This window comes from Dasypus novemcinctus, chromosome 4, assembly GCF_030445035.2.
Source record: "Dasypus novemcinctus isolate mDasNov1 chromosome 4, mDasNov1.1.hap2, whole genome shotgun sequence".
NCBI lineage: Eukaryota > Metazoa > Chordata > Mammalia > Cingulata > Dasypodidae > Dasypus > Dasypus novemcinctus.
The window spans coordinates 55,158,523-55,178,427 of record NC_080676.1 but is presented as its reverse complement, the minus strand read 5'-3'; the positions used below and the strand labels follow the sequence as shown (position 1 = coordinate 55,178,427).

The window sequence follows — 19,905 nt, the reverse complement described above, 5'->3', positions numbered from 1 at the left end:
TGTAATGTTCCTCCAGTTTATTGTGTTTTAATGGCCTCTCTTAATCCTTACTTTAGAACAATTTTCAAGTTGTTATTGTTATTTGTTTCTATGTTTTATGGACTCATGAGGGGAGAAACTTTGTTTTATTCCTGGTATATTCCCAGTACCTAGACCAGCGGCTGGCACATAGTAGGTCCTCAATCCATATTTGCAGTATGACAACTGATATTATTACTTTACAACTTAGTCCTAAGAGATTTTAAAATTACATGTGACGTCATGGAAAATCATGTCCCCCTCGAAGTCCTAACCTCTGTTTCCGTGTGTGTGAACTCATTTGAGGCCAAACTGAATCAGAGTGAACCTTAATCCATTATGTCTGGGGTCCTCATGAGCAGTAAGAGACAGAAGGAGTCAGATGACCATTTGACGGAGGCAGACATTGAGTTATGGATTGCCAGCAAGTCACCACCAGGATGCTACAGACTCTGGAGAAAATACAGCCTGCTCACACTTCGATTTTGGACTTCTAGCCTCCCAGATTGTGAGACAATAAATTCTTGTTTAAGCCAGCCAGTCTGCGGTGTTTGTTATAGCAGCCTTGGCAAACTGTGACATTTCATTTGCTTTAATCACTAATAAGGAGCCTCTGTTCAAATTCCTTAAAAGTAAGGAATATGTCTTCTATGTCTTCTGTGTCCTACCCCACAGCACTTTGGAAAGTATTTCTCAGTAGTAAAGGTTGCTGATTTCTTTCTAGTGACAATTGGTTGAGGGATCATTCAAACTTGGACCCTCTCCTAGACGGCTAACAAGAGCACCAATTAGTATCTATTTGTTCACACAGAACCAAACAAAGATCACTAACTTTGGTTTTTCCATTTCCCTGAATTGGTATCAAATGAAGTCATCTTGAACTATTCACCTACACTGCAGTCAAAGCACCGTGAGCATAAACCAGTATACATACCGCCACCCCATAGTGACCGCCTTTATCCATTACTTTGAATACCTGCTTTGCACCAGAAAAGTCTTTTGAATGCCTGTCTTTGCCATTATGATATTTGTGGCTAGAAGCAGGAAATTAGGGCAAAATAGGAACAGGAATTATTGTTGTCTATGGAAACAAAGTGTTGGTTATATAAAAATTATAGTATGAAACATTAAAGAATGCAATTAACATAACAGAATTCGGCTGAAAACAGAATGAATGAGTAAGTGAATAAATGGACAAATAAATTGTTACCATAAAATCTAGGTGTCTGGTACAGGTAATAGATCTCAGGAATCATGTTCCTGTTTGTATCTTAATGTTGGCACCACATGTAAATTACAGGTTTACGTGTTTTTAAATGTATATGCTGTTTGTCTTTCTTACTATAGGGAGAAGAGCCTACCTTTCATAAATTTCACTGGAAAATTACTCAGAACAAGCTGATTTGCAAAAATTGTTCTCCCCTAACCCCTCTCTCTTACCATCCCTCCCTTCCTTCCTTCCTCTCTTCTTTTGTTCAACTCTTCATTTGTTTATCCCAGGTGCCTTTAAGTGTGCTAGGCTCTGGGAATACACTGGGCAATAAAGAACAAACTTTGCCCTGAAAATGCAATGGGAACTTTGCTACAAAGAGTTTCATTAAACTTAGAAGCCTCAATCAGGAGAGATTTGGAAATTCTGATACCAAAGTCTGAGTTTACCACCCAGAAGGCAAAACTTTTTGAGTTCTGGTTCAATAGGCTCCTATTTGACTGAAACCATTAAAGCCAGTGTGTTCAGAGTCCAGAGAGTAGAATGGCTTCTGGTCTTCCTGATAAGGCAATATATGCAACAGCATGAGCTCATTGTAAACGTCCATTCACATTGTTCTTTCCTTCAATAACATCTTGACTCATCAATGGTGATTATTTCTTAAATTACCGTTTTCCCACTATCAAAAACAGATTTCTGAAAGCAAATTTGACCTACTTTTGAGAAACATCGTATTTGCTTTTAAAGAGTGCTGGACTTTGTATGTTTCCATTCCCTAGTGCAATGCTTTTAATTTCTATTTGTTTTTAATAAAAATCAAAACTGAGTTCTGAGGGAAATCCATCAAAACATGCCTTAATCATAGGAGAAAGTAAAAACATACAGCAGCAATGAGAAAAATTATATTGCAAGGAAGTCAGGAAAAAAAATACCCAAATGCACATTGAGTTTTTAACCATTCATACTTTATGACATTTTATTCCTTGCAAACACTTTGCTCCTCATTCTAGATACTTCTTTAACTGCCCAGTGGAGTTTCCTGCAAATTTCTGGCAATGACTAATTTCAATAAAATTCAAAAATATACATTTTTACAAATACACATTAATACACGTTCATTTAAAATTACTCTTTTTCCTTTAGGAATGACTTTTCTTGTAAACTATATTGCTGAATAGCTTATGTTTCTATATAATGAAGTACCACTGGAGAGAATAGTCATTTGTGGCAGGTAGCAAAGAAATTTCAATAAAGTAAACTCTTAGTATTATCAAAATTATACATTTGGGGCTGTTAGCATGGCCTAGAAAAAGATGAGGACAGGCTCATCTCATTAAAAGAGAAGAAATAGTGGAATTAGCTTGAATCTAATTACAAGCCACACTATCTAATGTAAAAACATGACTGTTTTTTCACTCCCATTCATTTTGACTAGTAATTAGTTTTGGCCTCTAAAATGCCACCCTTTAATCATCCAAACACAGATGTGATTTGCCGTGCAATTTAATCTTGCTTTAATGAAGAACTAATGGACGCATCGCAAATTACTTTCCCTGTTGGAGAAAAATTCTATTTCCTGCTTTTCAAAAGATCAAGAGTATCTTGTGATAATAGCCCAAGCGGCCCTGGCAGCCTCACGGCACAGAGCAAACAAGCTCTTTTACTCAACTCCCAATTCAATGGAGAAAAAGAGGCTACAATTAGCAACAAAGCAGGGGAAACGCAGCATTACAGCCGAATCACTTTCTGTAGCTCAACCCCCAGCAACCACTGGCTTGTTAGAGCCAGGTCTAAAGTGTCAGGCTCGAACAATGCTCTGTGATAAATTACTCTCTTCAAACAGCTGCACTGCTAATTTTCAATTATACACACAAATGGCTCTCAGATTGGAAGAAAATGGAGTGCATGGGGAGAACAGTAGTAGATTTCTATGTTTGTTTGGTAGTGAGTGTGGAGGCGGGAGAATGACATCTTGAAAAGAAAGCCCAAGCGAAGAGTCAGTGTTTGAACTTGAGAAGATGAGCTATCCTGAATCTTAGGCAAACCTGTGGTTTCTTGGCTGAGTTCTGCGCTCTAAAAGGCGTGAAATTACAAATGACTTTCCTTCATGGGTTCGTTTTTTTTTGTTGTTTGTTTGTTTGTTCTGACTCATCACCCATTTTATACTGAAAATTCACTACTGGCCTCCCTCCTCTGTCCTGGTAAACCAATTCTGAATTGTGAAGGCTCTTGAAATAGTTGTACCAAATTCTCAGTTACTCCCCATCTCTTTTCTTAGTTCCTTAGTTCCCCACCAACTTAACTGTGCTCGAATCCTCAACTTTTCACTCTTACTCACTTCCATCTAGTCAGAGTTCAATGCACTATTCATAGACTTTGAAGAGATGCCTCCTCCACCCAAATTTTTTAAAAAATCACCTTCTTAGAAGAGAGACAAATTTTTAGAAATCTCAATTATTTTTCTGAATGAGATTTTGCCCTAAGAGATACTAAAATGTGATCAGACTTATCTCTCAATGAAACCTTTCAAGAGATACAGCTTCTATTTGATTTTTGATAATAGAGGCGAACTATGTAAATTGACACCTATGATTTTTGTTTTCTTTGTCTGTATGTTTTTGCAGTTTCCCAAGTGTCAGCCTGGTTTTTGGTTGATTTTAACATTAGAGTTCATGGAAGCACTTATCACTTATTCTTCCAGAAAGAATTCCTGGTACACCAGTGTCCCCAACGAGCTCCACCCCAGACCAATGGCACTTTCATGGAACTTGTTTTCAATTTTGGCTATTTCCCAAGAAACAAAAGGCAGTGGCTGGCTTTTTCACGTAAACACTTGCTAGAGGTTTGAAAGATGGCATGAATTTATCTTCTTATAGAGAATAGGAAACTAGTTCTTGTTGAGTCTGTTTCTATCTTATTCCAAGGAACATATAGCCACAAGTGTGTGACACAGTGTTCTTCCTTTAACTTACTTTCTTGAAAAACAGTTTGTGACCTGAGAAGCTGCTCATTTGTCTTGAAGTGGTGAGGGTGTTGGTATTACTGTATTTTTCATCTTGAAGGCAACAAATCTGTTGCCTCTATCAGCTTCTGTTCATCGTGTTTGCTAACAAGGGCGCACTCATCTTTGGGGTGCAGTCTTAGTAGACAGGCCCCTTTTTCACTGTGCTGATTTAAGCACCTGGCTTCCTTTGACTTCAGGAGCTTGAAAGAAGAAAATAAATGGGCCTCATCTGCTTAAGGGCCACATATATTAACATGAAGTGATAATTTGTCCAGAAGAGGATAATGGCCATTAAAATGTTCTGATTTCTAACCATTTTCTAGACAATTGGATGTAATGTGTTGTTCAAAAAAGGGGCTTCTAGAATGGAATTTGTTTTAAAAAGAGCAATTCTTTTATAAGGATGGGGTGGGGAGTCTCATAGAATAGTCTTCCTCAGCAAGGAAAAAGTGTACTACATATTTGAATTAGGAATATTACCATTCAGAAAAGACCGTGTGGAAAACTGTAAAAAGCCAGTCCATTAAAAGTTACTTTTCTTGCTGCATGGGTGAAAGCTATTGGAGGGCATGGGGGTGGGTATGATACTAAATGGAAACGTGCCTTTTTTTTTTTTTTTGCTGAAGTGGGATTTTACTCCTTCTACTTTATAATCGTTACAGAAATTTAAACCTCAAACCATTTCAGCCCAAGATTATACTAAGCTTGTTAGTGGTTTCTGATGCTGTGGACGATAATGCTGCAGCATTACCATAAATCAGCAGAATTAACTATGATCTTCAGAAGCATGCTTTAAAGTGGGTGACAGAAGTCTGCAATTTGGTGCTCTGAATATTATGATAACATTCTATATTAAATGTTCATAATCTACTAAAAGCTGAGCCTCAAGTAGATTTTGTATTTGCGCTTTGCCCAGTATTAAAAACTAGCAACAATTATTACCACCTATATGAGGCTTCATTATTTGCAAATGCAAAATGTAAAAATATATGGTCATGTATGCACCAAGTGGCTTTTTTGTTAATTTTTAAAAAAGTGTTTCCTTTTTTTCTCCATTTAAATGTGGTTATGCTTAGGCTCTTTAAGTATTGAATTAAAAAGTGTATTTTTAATTACATCACCATTTGCAAGGAAAATGATCTATAGATTCAAATGCATTTCAGATACTGTACTGTAAACTCCTAAAATATGTATTATTCCCTCTGCCTTCTATACCTGATGACGGTTTTCTTATAATCTTATGTTTCTAAAGGATCTATATTGGGTATTAAGTCCTTGAAAATAATATTTTTCTTTAAACATACACAAAAATTAATATCTATAACATGTTTTTTGCTTCCTGATCCCAAAGACACAAAGATTCTCTGGCTTGGTCCCAGAATGAACTAATAACCTTATTATGAGCAAATCAAGGTTTTGTTTAGTTTGTTTATACTTTATTATACTTGTTATTTCATGCAAGAATTCACACGTAAAGAATACTGATCAGTGTTTTAGAGGTGCAAAGAAAATATTTAGGCAACTCTTTCTTAGTGTGTGGATAGGAAGTGAGTTTATTTTTACACTTTTGAAAAAATACAGTTGTTCATTGTTTGAATTGAAACTATCTCCTAGCCATAAGCTTACTCATAAATAGCACCTATAAAAAGGTTACAGCAAAATCAATTGGCTGACTTTGCAGGTAAGCAAGCTTGACAAATGGAGGAATTTTTATATGTAATTTATTGGACTAAAATAGGAATCAAATAGATAAAATGAAAAATATAAATGGAACTTTATTTTCCCACTATTTTGTGCAATGTGAATTAGAGAAGTCAGAATTTTTATAGTACTTTTCATTTACAATGGTTATATAGAAAAGAAAAGCTTGTCTAAATCAGATCCTAAATGGGATTAAATATGATTTATTTTAAATGGCTTATCTTATGAAATCTCACAAAGAAGCTCCGCCTCTAAGGTCTTGACTGGGATTATAGGAGGAACCTGAGCGCCTGAGATTCCTCAGTGTACAGAGCTTCCTCGAGCTCACTCTGGCTTCCTTCAACAGCATGTATGAGTGCCAGCAGCCCTTTCTCTCAATGTCGCTGTGCCCATATTTCATCCATGAAAAGAACACAAAGACAAAGCACTTTGAAAGGAGAAAACAGTTACATGCATGCAAAGTCTACAACAGAATAATAGTGGTAACAATCACAATTTAATGGGTACCTACTAAGTGCAGCAATATCTATATCAAATACTTTACATACATTATTGCTAATCCTTATAAACAGCAGAGGAGACAGGCATTTTAATCTCTGTTTTACAGATGAGGAAATCGAGTCTCCAGAGAAGTTAAGTAACTTACCATGATCTAGGATTTGAATTCAAGTATGTGATTCTAAAGCCCATTTTAAATCACTGAGCTACTCTGTTTCTAATTATTTCAATATATCTATTATATATCACTGTTATTTAAAATGTGTGTCAAAAGGATGCTCTAAATTTAATGGAGAATGTGTTTCTAAAAACCAGGATTTTTAATCAGTTTCCTTCCTCTCCCAAGGGATGGTTTAGATTTATTTTTTGAGCATGTGATTGGAGAAAGAGGATCAATCAATTAAGTGATATGAAGAGGCAGTGTTGAATTTACTACTGTTTTCTAAGTGTAATATTTATTGAAGGACTCCTCAGGTAGCTGCAAGCAAAGCCCTCTAAGTATTTTTTGACATTATGTACAGTTATTACTTTTTTCACTTGTGTCTTATCAAATGAAGCATGATTTTCCTCATTTTGGCAAAGTTCTAAGAGTGAAAGGGCATGTAGAGAACTATGTTTGAAAAGTTATCTTACTAGCAGCAAAGCACATTATGCAGATATGTTAATAGGCAGAGGGGTATTGATGCAGGAATAGACCAAGTACTCAGTGGGATAGAATACAAAGTCTAGAATATGAGCAGGTGGGAAGATGGCATCAGATTAGGCAGACAAGGCTCAGCTCCCTCACAAAAACAATGGAGAAAGATCTAAAAGCTGGCTGAGGGATCTGCTTTGGGGATCAGCAGATCAGGACAGTGCTTCCTAACTCCCAGGAGGGTGAGGGACAGAGAGATGAAGAACCCAAAACAACCCCGCACTCATTGAAGCTGTTACAAGGGAAAAGGGAGGGAGAATTGGGGGTCTTTTTTTCAGTGAATAGGGTCAGTGGAATCTGCTTTGAATCTCAGCTCCTGCAAGACCAAAACAAAGGAAAAGTAAGATACACACTACCAGTGGATATGTGCACCAATGAGCACCATCTGCTGGCTGGCCTGGAAATTGCATGAACAAAAAACTGCAATTGGTTTCTCTGTTCCCTAACTTCTGGGGAAAAATCTGTGCTGCATTAATGAATCCCTGGGCAATTTTAAAGATTTAAGATAAGTTGAACCAAATATCAAAGAATAACTGTGAAAAAATAATAGTAGGCAAGAGAGAGACGTTGGCAATCAGAGTTAATTCAACAATGTATTCAGATGCCTAGACACCAGCAAAAAATTACAAGCCATACTAGGAAACAGAAAAAGATGGCCCAGCCAAAGGAACAAACCAAATATCCTGAAGAGATACAGGATTAAGACTATTAATCAAAGATAATCGCACAACTCTCTTAAAAATCATTTTAAAGAATTGAAAGAAAATATGGCTAAAGAGATAAAGATATTAAGAAGATACTGGATGAGCATAAAGAACAATTTGAAAGTCTGCAAAGAAAAGTAATAGAATAAGTGCAACATATAGAATGGGGATGTAGTTTTGATAAAGGCACATTTCAAATCAGTGGGAACATATTAACTATTTAATCCATGTTTTGGGTCAGTTGGTTGCCCATCTGGATAAAAAATGCAATTAGATTCTTATTGGTGACAAAGAAGTCCAGAAGGATTAATGTAATTATGTAATGTAACAAATAAACACATAATCACAAAACAGTGGCAACAAAAATAACACCACTATAAAGTCCTAGAATAAAATATAGTACAGTTTGTTTTAAATATCTTCAATGAGGGAAGTAGTTTCTAAGAAAGTCATAAACAAAAGAATTGATGGCATAAAAATGAAAGCCTTTTCTACAAAGATCCATAAAAAATTTTTAAAAGACAAGCAACAGCAATAGAGTGGAAGAAAATATCTGCAATACATATAATATTCAAAGGAGTTGTAGCAACAATATGTAAAGTGTTCCTACAAATCCAATAATAAAAGTAAAAATATTCAAATAGACAATTGAACAAAGGCTATGGAGAGTCAATTCATCTTTAGAAGTAAATATAGCTAGGTAGTGAACATACATGCCTAATCTCACAAGCAATCAGGGAAATACAAATGGGAATGAGTTACCCTTTTTTATCCATCAAGTTGCCATTTAAAAGTGTGCTCCTGTCCTAGTGTTGGTGAGGTGTGGAGACAAGGGCACACTCCTACACTGGGTGGAATGTGAACTGATATAAAACCTATCAAAATAATAAATGAACAAACTCCCTGACCTAGAAATTCACTTGTAAAAACAATCCTATTGAAACACTTTGCACATGTGCTCAAGGATACATGTTTAAAGATGTTCATAACACAAAATTGGAGACATACTAAGAATTCATGAATAATAGGATGATTAAATATGGTATAGCCACACTTGGAATATTATCAGCCATTAATAAGAATGAGCTAGTTCTATAAATGGAAAGAGGTCCATTCATAAATGAAAAAAGCAAATAGAATAACATGTGTAGTATAAACTTATTTATGTAAGATATTTCTTTATATGTCTGTATGTGGTTCAAAGAAAAGTTCTTGGAAGGATAGACCTCCAAATTGTTAATATACATCCTCTGAGAGATGGAGTGAGACTGAGATTGGCAGTTTGGGGAGTGTGTATGTGAAGTTTTTACTCTTTATACTTCTGTATTGTTTGTTTTTTACAATAGGATTACATTATTTTCTGCAGTGAAAATAACAGCAACAAGAAATCCATTGCATTATTCATATAAATAAAGCACATTGCAGAGAAGACATGAGCTCTTTTTAACATAGCAGTTTATGTACTTATGTAAGCGTTCTAGCTGCCAATCCATTTTCACAGTTTAGCACCTGGTTAAGAGAATGGACTTTGGAGTCAGACATGTGTGGATTAAAGTTTCAGCAGATAATTGCTTAAGCCTCAGAAGCCTCAGTGTCTCCATCTGTAAAATGGAGATAATGGTTTCCATCCTACAGGAATGTTTTGAAGATTAATGTGCTAATACACTTAAATCACAGAGCTTGCAGTCTGGTTCAGAATCAGAATTTGATGAAAAGTGGCTTTTATTTTTGTAGCTTCTTAGCAACACTATGATGTGGCAAGACATATTTTTACTTTAATTTTTTACAGATGGAGAAATTCAGTGTCAGGTTAAATGGCTTGTTCAAGATCAAACTGAATCTGGGACTACAGTCTGGATCTAATTATTATTATTATGACTTCTGGTTCTTTACTTGCAAGCTGAAGAAATTGAAGGCTGGATAGTTTTTTATTCAAAAATTGGCAAATTTTATCTACATTTCAGAAACCTACTACTTTTCACCTATAATATGAAAAAAGCAAAGTAATTTGCACAAGAAATTGACATCGAGGAGGAAAGAAAAAAAAACAGTAGCCTTACAAAATTTCCCGTGAAGTTTCTCTGGTGTAGGAATACCTGTCACTATTGGGACTCTGGGGTAATGAAAGAAAGAGGTTTCTGCTCCATTCTGAGACCTCCTCTTCTCCCAGTCTCCCATCTTACCCCATGTAGCTTGTTCCATTCTTGACTTTCAGCTTTCAAGTTCAGTTGACAGAATCCCCTGGCCTCTGGCATGTTACCTTTTCTTGGCGCCTGTCTTATAGCATTTCAGTCCTGATTTACCCTTGCTTCCTCTTCTAATCGCTGGGGAATCCTCTATTCGCCCAGACCCAAAGACAGATACTCTCTATAACAATTTATAAAATTGTTATAGAAAGGCAGAGCACTGAAATACTGCCAGATATATATGCAAGGAAATAATAAAATGTGAAATATTAAGGTTATTTTTAATTTATTAGTGAGTTATTTTCCAAAAGGTGCTCAAAAGTGTTCTTGGGAGACTTTGTGCCTGCTACATAGTATATGCTCAACTAATGTTCATTAAATAAATGAATGATTATGGAGTTTCACATGTTCTTTGTTTCCATCTTTCATCTATGAGTAGAATGTTTTGTACTATAGATTTCAGTTCAATATAAAGAAAAAAATCTTATAATAGAACAGGTTGTCTGGAAAGGTTTGATCGTCTATCATGGATGTCTGCATTGAGTAGGAATCTAGACAAGATCTTATATAAGATGCCTGCTTGATTCTGGGATTTAAAACTTAATGTTGAGTATCTTTTTTTCTTTTGTATCTGATGTTTGAATTCTGAGATTAGGTACAGATAATAGCTTTTAAAATTTTCCTTCATGGAACAAAAACCCTATAATTAAGCTGATAGATACAGTAAAAACAGAAACTTAAGAATTTAGTTTTAGGACTGTAGCTTGTTGAGTGGCTTAAGGTCTTGCCAGACAGGGCAGAGAGTTGCTGGGAATTCTCCATACTTTTTGAAGTAGTATAGGCACTTGGAGAAAGTCTAGTTAGACTGACCAGCTATATAGAGAGAATGAAGATATAAACGGGTAGGAGTCTGGACAGACAGAAACATTAGGGTGTCCAGCAAGAAGAAGAGTCCTCAGAGTTCAGCAGAGAGTCCCAAAGTAGGAAAAATGTGGAGTTTCAGAAGGAAGCACAGGGCAAAGCAGAAGCAGGTGGCTGAGCCCTCATCTCCAGGCTGGCAGTAAGTGACAAGCCTCCAAGGCCTGGGAGGACTGGGGAGAACCAAGCAGGGTGTCAAGGTGAGAATTCAGTACGTCGTATTAAGCCATGACCCAGTTTCAGAGTACAAGGTTGAGGACTGGTCATAGACACAAGAAGAAAGGCCAATTACTAGAATTGGGGGCTAAAGTCAGAGCATGAATCACCTAAAAAATGAACTAGGATTTTTAAACTTTTCCTACCTAGACCAATATTATAAAAATTTCTACAGCAGACTGAGTCCAGCCCTGACTTTTACCAAGAAGTATTTAAGAAACCCTTTATATAGTTGAGAGCCAGGTAGGGCATTATATTGAGTGATAAACTAATGGAGAAGACATGTTTAGAAATTAATTGAAAGATTCTTGTAGCAGTTTGACATGGTTTATGAATTCCAAAAATAGATATTGGATTATGTTTGTAAACTGGTCTGTCCCTCTGGGCACATTAGATTATATTGGATTCAGAGGTTTTGCTTTTACTTGATTAAATAATGATAAAGGCTTTGATTGGGCAACGTCAGTAGGACGTTGAGTCCCACCCCCTTGCTGAGAGAAACTGTACCACAGAGAAGGGAGCTGGAGTTTTGCTCTTGGAATTTTGATGCTGGAGTCTTGGGCTGGAGCCCTGGGAAGTAAGACACAGAGGAGCTTGGTTGTGAAGAAGGAGAGAAGGCCCTGGGAAGAGAAAAAGCCATTTACCTAAGAGTCTACAGCTAGCCTTGTGGAGAAAGGCAAAGCCTCAAGAGCCTTATAGTCTACAGCTGACCTTGTGGAAAAAACAAAGGCATGGAACCTAGAGAGAAATAAACCTGGGAAAAGAGGAACCCAGGAAACCTGAACCCTGGAAGACATCAGCAGCCATCTTGCTCCAACATGTGGCAAAGGACTTTGGTGAGGGAAGTAAATTATTCTTTATGGCCTGGTAACTGTAAGCTTCTACCCCAAATACATACCCTTTATAAAAACCAACTGATTTCTGATATGTTGCATCAGCACCCCTTTAGCTGAGTAATATAATACTCAACATCTAATTTTACTTAAAATATTTTGCTGTGTTTCCCAAAATTTGTTTATTAGGAGGATTTTTGCAGATGAAATTTAATTTAGGTTTTACATTGAGAAAATTTAGAGAAACAATAATATTCTTCTCCTCCCTTACCTCCTCCTTCTCCTCTTCCTCCTCCTCTCCTTATTCTTCCTCTTCTTCTTCTTCCTTTTTGCAATTATTTTCCCCAATGAAACTACTTACCTTCCCGTTATGTTTATTTGCTTAAAAGTTTATGTTGAGGGGATTTGCAGAATGAGAGGAAGAAGTAAGGGACTCCTACATTAATTGAACAAAGAAAAAAGCCCTCATAATCATTTTAATTGATGCAGAAAATTCATTTGACAAAATTCAGCACTCCTTCTGGATTACAAAAAACACTTACAAAACTAGAAATAGAAGGAAACATCTTTAACTTGATTAAGGGCATATATGAAAAACCCACAGCAAGCATTATACTCAATGGCAGAAGTCTGAAAGTTTTCCCTCTAAGTTCAGGAAAGAAACAAGGATGCCCTCTGTCATCACTGTTATTCAACATCATACTGAAAGTTGTACCCAGAGATATTAGGCAAGAAAAAGAAATAGAAGTCATCTCTAAATAGGAAAGGAAGACATAAAACTCCCTATTTGCAGGTGACATGATTCTATACATAGAGAATCCTAAAAAATCCACAAAAAAAGTGACTGGGGCTAATAAATGAATTCAGCAAAGCATGTAAAGGACTTATACACAGAAAACTACAAGATATTGCTAAAAGAAATCAAAGAAGACCTAAATAAATGGAAAGTCATTCATGTTCATGGATTGGAAGACTGAATATTGTTAAGATGTCAATTATACACAAAGCAATATAAAGTTTCAATGAAATTACAATCAAAATTCAAACAGACTTACATGCATAAATAGAAAAACCAATCCTGAGATTCGTATGGGAAGGTAAAGGAGCCCCAAATTGCCAAAACCATCTTGAAAAAGAACAAAGTTGAAGGACTCATACTTCCTGATTTTAAAATATTACAAAGCTATAGTAATCAAAACAGTGTGATACTGCACAGAACAGATATATAGACCAATTGAACTGAATTGCGAGTTCATATGTAGACACATACCTTTGGCCAACTGATCTTTGACAAAGGCGCTAGGTCCACATAGAGATGAAAGAATAGTCTCTTCAAAAAATGGTGCTGGAAGAATTGGATAGCCATATGCAAAAGAATGAAGATGGACTCCTACCTCACCCTCTTTATAAAAATTAACTCAAAATCAATCAAAGACCTAAATATAAGAGCTAAAATTATAAAACTCCCAGAAGAAAAGATAGGGAAACATCTTTAAGACCTTGTGTTAGGCTGTGGTTTCTTAGACTTTGCACTGAGAAGCACAAACAACAAAAGAAGAAACAGATAAATGGGATTAGAACAAAATGGAAAACTTTTGTGCATCAAGAGCCTTTATCAAAAAACCCAAGGCAATGTACAGAATGTGAGAAAATATTTGGAAACAATACATCTGATAAGAGTTTAATATCCAGAATTTATAAAGATTTGCAACAATTCAACAATAAAAAGACACATGTCCCAATTTTAAAAATGGGAAAAAGACTTTAATAGACATTTCTCCAAAGAAGATTACAAATGGCCAATAAATACATGAAAGGATGTTCAATGTCAATAGCTATCAGGAAAATGAAATCAAAACTGCAATGAGGGAAGCCGACGTGGGTCAACTGAAAGAGCATCCATCTACCATAAGGAGGGTCCAGCGTTCAATCCTCAGGGCCTCCTGACCTGTGTGGGGAGCTGGCCCATGCGCAGTGCTGCTGTGCACAAGGAGTGCCCTGCAGAGGCGCTCCTGCATAGGGGTGCCCCATGCACAAGGAGTGCGCCCCATAAGGAGAGCCACCCCATGTGAAAAAAGTGCAGCCTGCCCAGGAATGGTGCCGCACACACGAAGAGCTGATGCACCAAGGTGATGCAACAAAACGAGGCGCAGATTCGGGGTGCTGCTAACAAGAATACAAGTGGGCACAGAAGAAGACAGCGAATGGACACAGCAGACAATGGGGGTGGGGAGAGAAATAAATAAAAAATAGATCTTTAAAAACAAACAAAAAACTGCAATGAGATACCATCTCACACCAACTAGAATGGATACTATTAAAAAATGGAAAATAACAAGTGCTAGAGAAGATGTAGAGAAAAAGGAATACTTGTACATTGTAGATAGAATTGTAAATAGTATGGCCACTGTGGAAAACAGAATGATAAATCCTCAGAAATGTAAGTATAGAATTACCATACCACCTGGCAATCCCACTTCTAGGTATATACCCAAAAGAATAGAAAGCAGGGACTCAAACAGACAGTAGCACACTGATGTTCACAGTGCCTTATTCACAATTGCCAAAAGATGGGAGAAACCTGTGCCCATCAACCAATGACTGGGTAAGTAAAATATGGTAAATACGTACAATGGAATATTACTTGGCTGTAAAAAAGGATGAAGTTCTGATGCATGCTAAAACATGGATGAAACTTGAAGACACCCTGTTGAGTGAAATAAGCTAGACAGAAAGGGCCAAATACTGTATGATCTCACTTATATGAAATAAACAGAATAAGCACAATTATGAAGTCAGAAACTAGAATAGAGGTTACCAGGGGCCAAATGGGGGAGGAATTGGGAGTTAAGGTTTAATTGTTATGGGGTTTCTGTTTGGGGTGATGGAAAAGTTTTAGTGGTGGATGATGAGGATGGAGGCACAACTTGGTTTATATAGTTAACATCACTGAAGTGTATATTTGAAAAGGGAAAAAAGGGACATGTTAGGTTATTACCATACATACACCCAAACCCATAACTCTGGACAACAAAATATAAACAGTATGCTGAAATTAATAGCATAATAATAATACGTTTTATGAATTACAATAAAGGTGCCATATAAATGCACAATGTTAATAATAGTGAAAACTGTGTGTGAGAGGGAAGTGTACGGGAATTCTGTACTTCCTGCATGATGTTTTTGTAAATCCACAACTACTTTAATTTAAAATAAAAGAAGTATGGGACACTAGTGGTACTGTAGTCTGACAATCACTTCGGAGTAGACACTTCTCAGCTTTTGGTGGTGACTGTTGCCATGACAGCAGGGGTCCCTGGTGGCAAACTGAGGCCAGTGCTTCAAGTAGGCTATTGAGCTGCGTGGCCTGGAAGAGGCAGCAGGGGCTAAAGTGACTAGGTCAGAGGCCAGGGAGCTCCCTGTACCTAGTCGGTTGCTTGGACAAGCAAGTGCCTGGTATCAGCATATAAGAGACAGACCAGATCTTGGTGGAGTAGTGCTGCTGGGACATGACCTTAGGTCCCCTCAAAAACATTCCTATGAATTCCCCCATTTACATGGATGTGAATGTCCCCTTCTCCCTAGGAAACACTTCATGGTCCCAGGGCACTTCACTGTATGTCCCACAGCCAGCCAGCCAGGCCGCTGCAACTTGCCTGCTCTCCCACCGTATTCCGTAGGAGAGCTCTGTGAGCTGCCTCTACATGCACAGAGAGTTCTGGGATGACAAGCCTGTAACAAGTGTCCTGGTTCAGCCTTACAGCCTTCCCTCAGACAGACTGGGGCAGACTCACACGTGCAGGACGTGAGGGTTACTCTGCTCCCTCTGGAAACATGGCCAGCGACCTGCACTGGGAATGTGGTTTTCTCCACCGGTGAGGGTTTGGGAAAGGGGCCAATAAGGGTGACAGGAGATCCTACCATTTTTAATTTGCCTTTATCTCATTCAGGACTCATACTATTAGTGCAATCCTTTAGCACTAATTACTAATTGTAATTTCTCTGGAGCTTTGAGAAAGATGTTTTTGTCAATTCTTGCTGGTTGTTCAAAGATTCTGTGAGGGGACAGGGCCCTGGAGTGTCTCATTCCACCATCCTGACTGACCAATATGAATGGTTTACTTTGAACTCTGTTCTCTATTGTACTGTTGTATTTGGAACCACATGCATGTATCACAATTTTTTTAAAGTTGCATTAATATAATAAAAGTGTAGCTTGAATTTTAAAAATATTTCCATGAAATTCTTCATCAAGTACGTGGCAGGCAATATAATCAGCATCTTTCCTACTATGGCAGTGTGCATTGATGGCCTGGTGACCCACTTAGGCACACACGGCCACTTCAGCCATTTTCAGGATGCCAGAAATTTCAAGCCAGAAGTTTCTTTAGGGTTTGGTTATCTCATTGGAAATGTCATGGGTTTGGCATTGACTATTTATAAGTGCTAATCCATGGGACTGCTGCCTACACATGTATCAGATTGATCAGCCTTCATTGAGCCCCCTGAGAGAATGGAGTTCAATGATGAGAAATAGCTTCTGTAGATGTGAGAACGATATACCTGGCACCTTGTATATTTGGACCTCATTTATACACTTCTTTAGGCCCAGTGGCTCCTCAGCATACTCATCTTTACAAATGATTTCTATCATGCTGAAAAGAACCAAAAGTGGTTTTTTTCCTCCATGATGAGGGGGCAGATTCTAGAAAGACAATGTCCATATTGCTATAAACACAGAGAAACTATACTTCAGCCCTGACTGGAAATAATGTAAAAAATTTTATTCGTGTTTCCAATATGGAGCAAAACAACAAATAAAACCGTAACTCTACGTAAACACAAGAATGGTTGCTGCTAATTCAAGAACCACAACAGCATCTCCGCTCAATAAATTAAATGGTTGAGAAAAACAACAACAAAAGTCATGGTTATGCAGATAGAGAAAAAAATGGCTCATTGGTTAATAATCATTCCAAAATTACCATTCATGCAGTTTTTATGAGCCATTATCTTTTTTTTTAAGATTTATTTTTTATTTATTTCTCTCCCCTTCCCCCCAGTTGTCTGCTCTCTGTCTCCATTTGCTGTGTGTTCTTCTGTGACCGCTTCTATCCTCATCAGCGGCACCGGGAATCTGTGTTTCTTTTTGTTGCGTCATCTTGCTGTGTCAGCTCTCCGTGTGTGTGGTGCCATTCCTGGGCAGGCTGCACTTCCTTTCGCGCTGGGCGGCTCTCCTTACGAGGTGCACTCCTTGCGCGTGAGGCTCCCCTACGTGGGGAACACCCCTGCGTGGCAGGGCACTCCTTGCGCGCATCAGCACTGCACATGGGCCAGCTCTACACGGGTCAAGGAGGCTCGGGGTTTGAACGGCAGACCTCCCATGTGGTAGGCAGATGCCCTATCCATTGGGCCAAGTCTGCTTCCCCCATAATCTGTTTAAAGTTGGTGTTCCTGTGGTATGGACCTGACAATCCTATTTTCACAGAAAACAGACTGATCTAGGTGGTCTGATCAGTGCTAATGACAAAACATGGAAATTTGGGTCCTCAGGTATTGCCCTTGGCCATAGGATTGGGCCTCTAATAAAATCTTTTGAAAGGCCCAGAGATAGTACAGTATGAGCTTTCTTCTGGTTGAGCACTCTAAGACTTCAAGGACCCTCTTCCCTTATGGAGACAGTTTTCCTCAAGAATGTGGTCCAGACAGATACTCCAGGAAGCCAGCTGGGAGCACACAAGCTTTATGAGGGCTTTCAATTTACACTAAGTCTCCTGCACACTTCTGAGCAAAGAAAAAGAGTGGGGGGATTTTCCATCATGAGATCTGTTGAGCTTTTATACCAATTGAAGTCTATGAATTAATGCTTTTCTCATACTTCTAAAATTAAAACCCCATGAACTAACCATTTTAGAGTATTATGCTTGCTTCAAAATGCATTCTCTACAGATGATTCAAAAGTCCTAATGCATTTGCTATTTGGGGAATAATAAAGCATCAAATGGGGTGCAGGACATATATTTACATAATAAGAGAGAGCTGGAAAAGTTTAGGGAAAACAAGAACATAGGAGGGTGAGACTGTGAGACTTGCTCTGAAAAAAGCAGACATGCAAACCTCTCCTCCGCAAACTGCTGTGCAGTTCATGGCAATGAAGGGGCATGAAGGATTTTGGAGGCCTTGCTTCCTCTTCTCACTTGGGTTCCCAGAACTTCCTTTAGATTTTTGCATTTCCCTCGCCCTTACTTTTTCTCCTGAGAGGAAAAAATGTGGTGGATCTGTTAAAAAAAATGGACAAAATTTAAAAAAAAAAAAGGAAAAAAGATTTGTGTTTTTCAAGTTTTCAGGGTTGACCAGGTATCACAATTGCTATTAGTAAAATAATTTTCATTTAATAGAGGAAAGAAAAAAAATCAAGATAAGGAAACTTTAGAAATGGCAGTGATCTAGGTTTTACTTAAGATGGAATGAATCTAGACTTTGCACTTACATGCAAGGAAAAGTTGTCTAAATCACATGTAACTGTCACAGTCATTTTGCAATTTCTATACCACCTTATGGCTCTTAAGGTATTTCCATAGAAGAGTCATGGAATCATATAGCTTTGAATATCCTGTTAAGAAAATTAAGAATTTTTTAATTTTACAAAAAAGGTTGTTGCAGGTAGAATAGCTTTTGTTTCACTTACATCAAACAGATTCAGGGCCAGACGGGTACTGTATACAGTTCTCTAGACGAACAGTTTTCTAGTTAGTATAGGTTGGATGCTTGTGATGGTGAGCCCAAAGTTGTAGGGCCTTAAACCAGATTGGAAGTTTGTTTCTTTGTCTAGTAAAATTTGGAGGTGATGTGTCTAGAGCTGATGTGATGGATCCCTGGTCACTGGACTCTTTTGTTCTGGCTGCTTTGCCATCTTGAGCTTACCTCATGCCCAGAGGACAGTTTTAGCTCTGGTCATCAGATCGGCATTCTGGCAAGAGGGCAGGAAGAAGGGATGCAGAAGGTGGGCGGCATAGGATAATAACCAAAGCTGCTACGCTACTCTTCCAGTTGTATTTCAAAAGTCACTGCTCAGTCACATAGTCACATCTCCCTGCGATCTTTATTCTGAGCTGTAATGTGCCCTTGTGCTAGCTAGTGCTTCAGTAGTAAGGAAGAAGGTGAGAATAAGTACCATGGCAGAACTTGAGCTAGAAGCAGAGAGTACACAGAGGAGATGACAGGAGCACATAGTCCTTTTACAGCCTGAGGACTAGATGTAAATTTTTAAAAACATTAATACTAAACCCTCTCTTTAATTAAAAGCTGTTTTCCTTCCAAGACACAGTGATAATTATCAAAGAAGTCAGCATTTGTTACACTAGTAATAGGGGAATCTATGGAACTTTGTGGTTAACTCCAGGTGTATTATCTGAGCTTTGGCTGAGGCCAGTTCTTGAACCAGAATGCCAGGCTACCTCCATCCAAAATCAACTCATCCTCCAAGGAGAAGTTCAAATCTCATGCATATCTGGTGTGAAACTTCCCTTCACTGCTGTAGTGCAAAGAACATCTTTTTCTGAATTTATGAAGGTTGATGGTTTAAAGAGAATATTAGAATCACAAACTCATTCAGTAAAGGGGCATCTTCTCTGGATCTGAGGATTATCCCTGAAAATTTCTTAAATCATATTAAATTAATAGGGTCTGAGCACTCTCAAGTTCAAAAACCAAGAATAAGCTCTCTTTTTTTTTCTGTACAATTATTTTTGACTGTGGCCTCTTCTCTGTTGGCAGTGAAAACTAATGTTTCAACTGAAGTGTAGATTGACAACAGAAAAAATGGGAATTTCCCCCTAAGTAGGAGGAAAAACATGAAATTTAAGGCCACGGGTCATGTCTAACATTAATCTCTTTTTATTCTCCCTGGTTTCTAGTATT

At 37.8% G+C, this 19,905-nt stretch overlaps 1 pseudogene; it reads left to right on the top strand.

Annotated features, from left to right (window-relative positions):
- The first annotated feature begins 357 nt into the window (after positions 1 to 357).
- Positions 358 to 16,522, top strand: LOC101412210 (ER membrane protein complex subunit 4-like; annotated as a pseudogene).
- Positions 16,523 to 19,905: the final 3,383 nt, after the last annotated feature.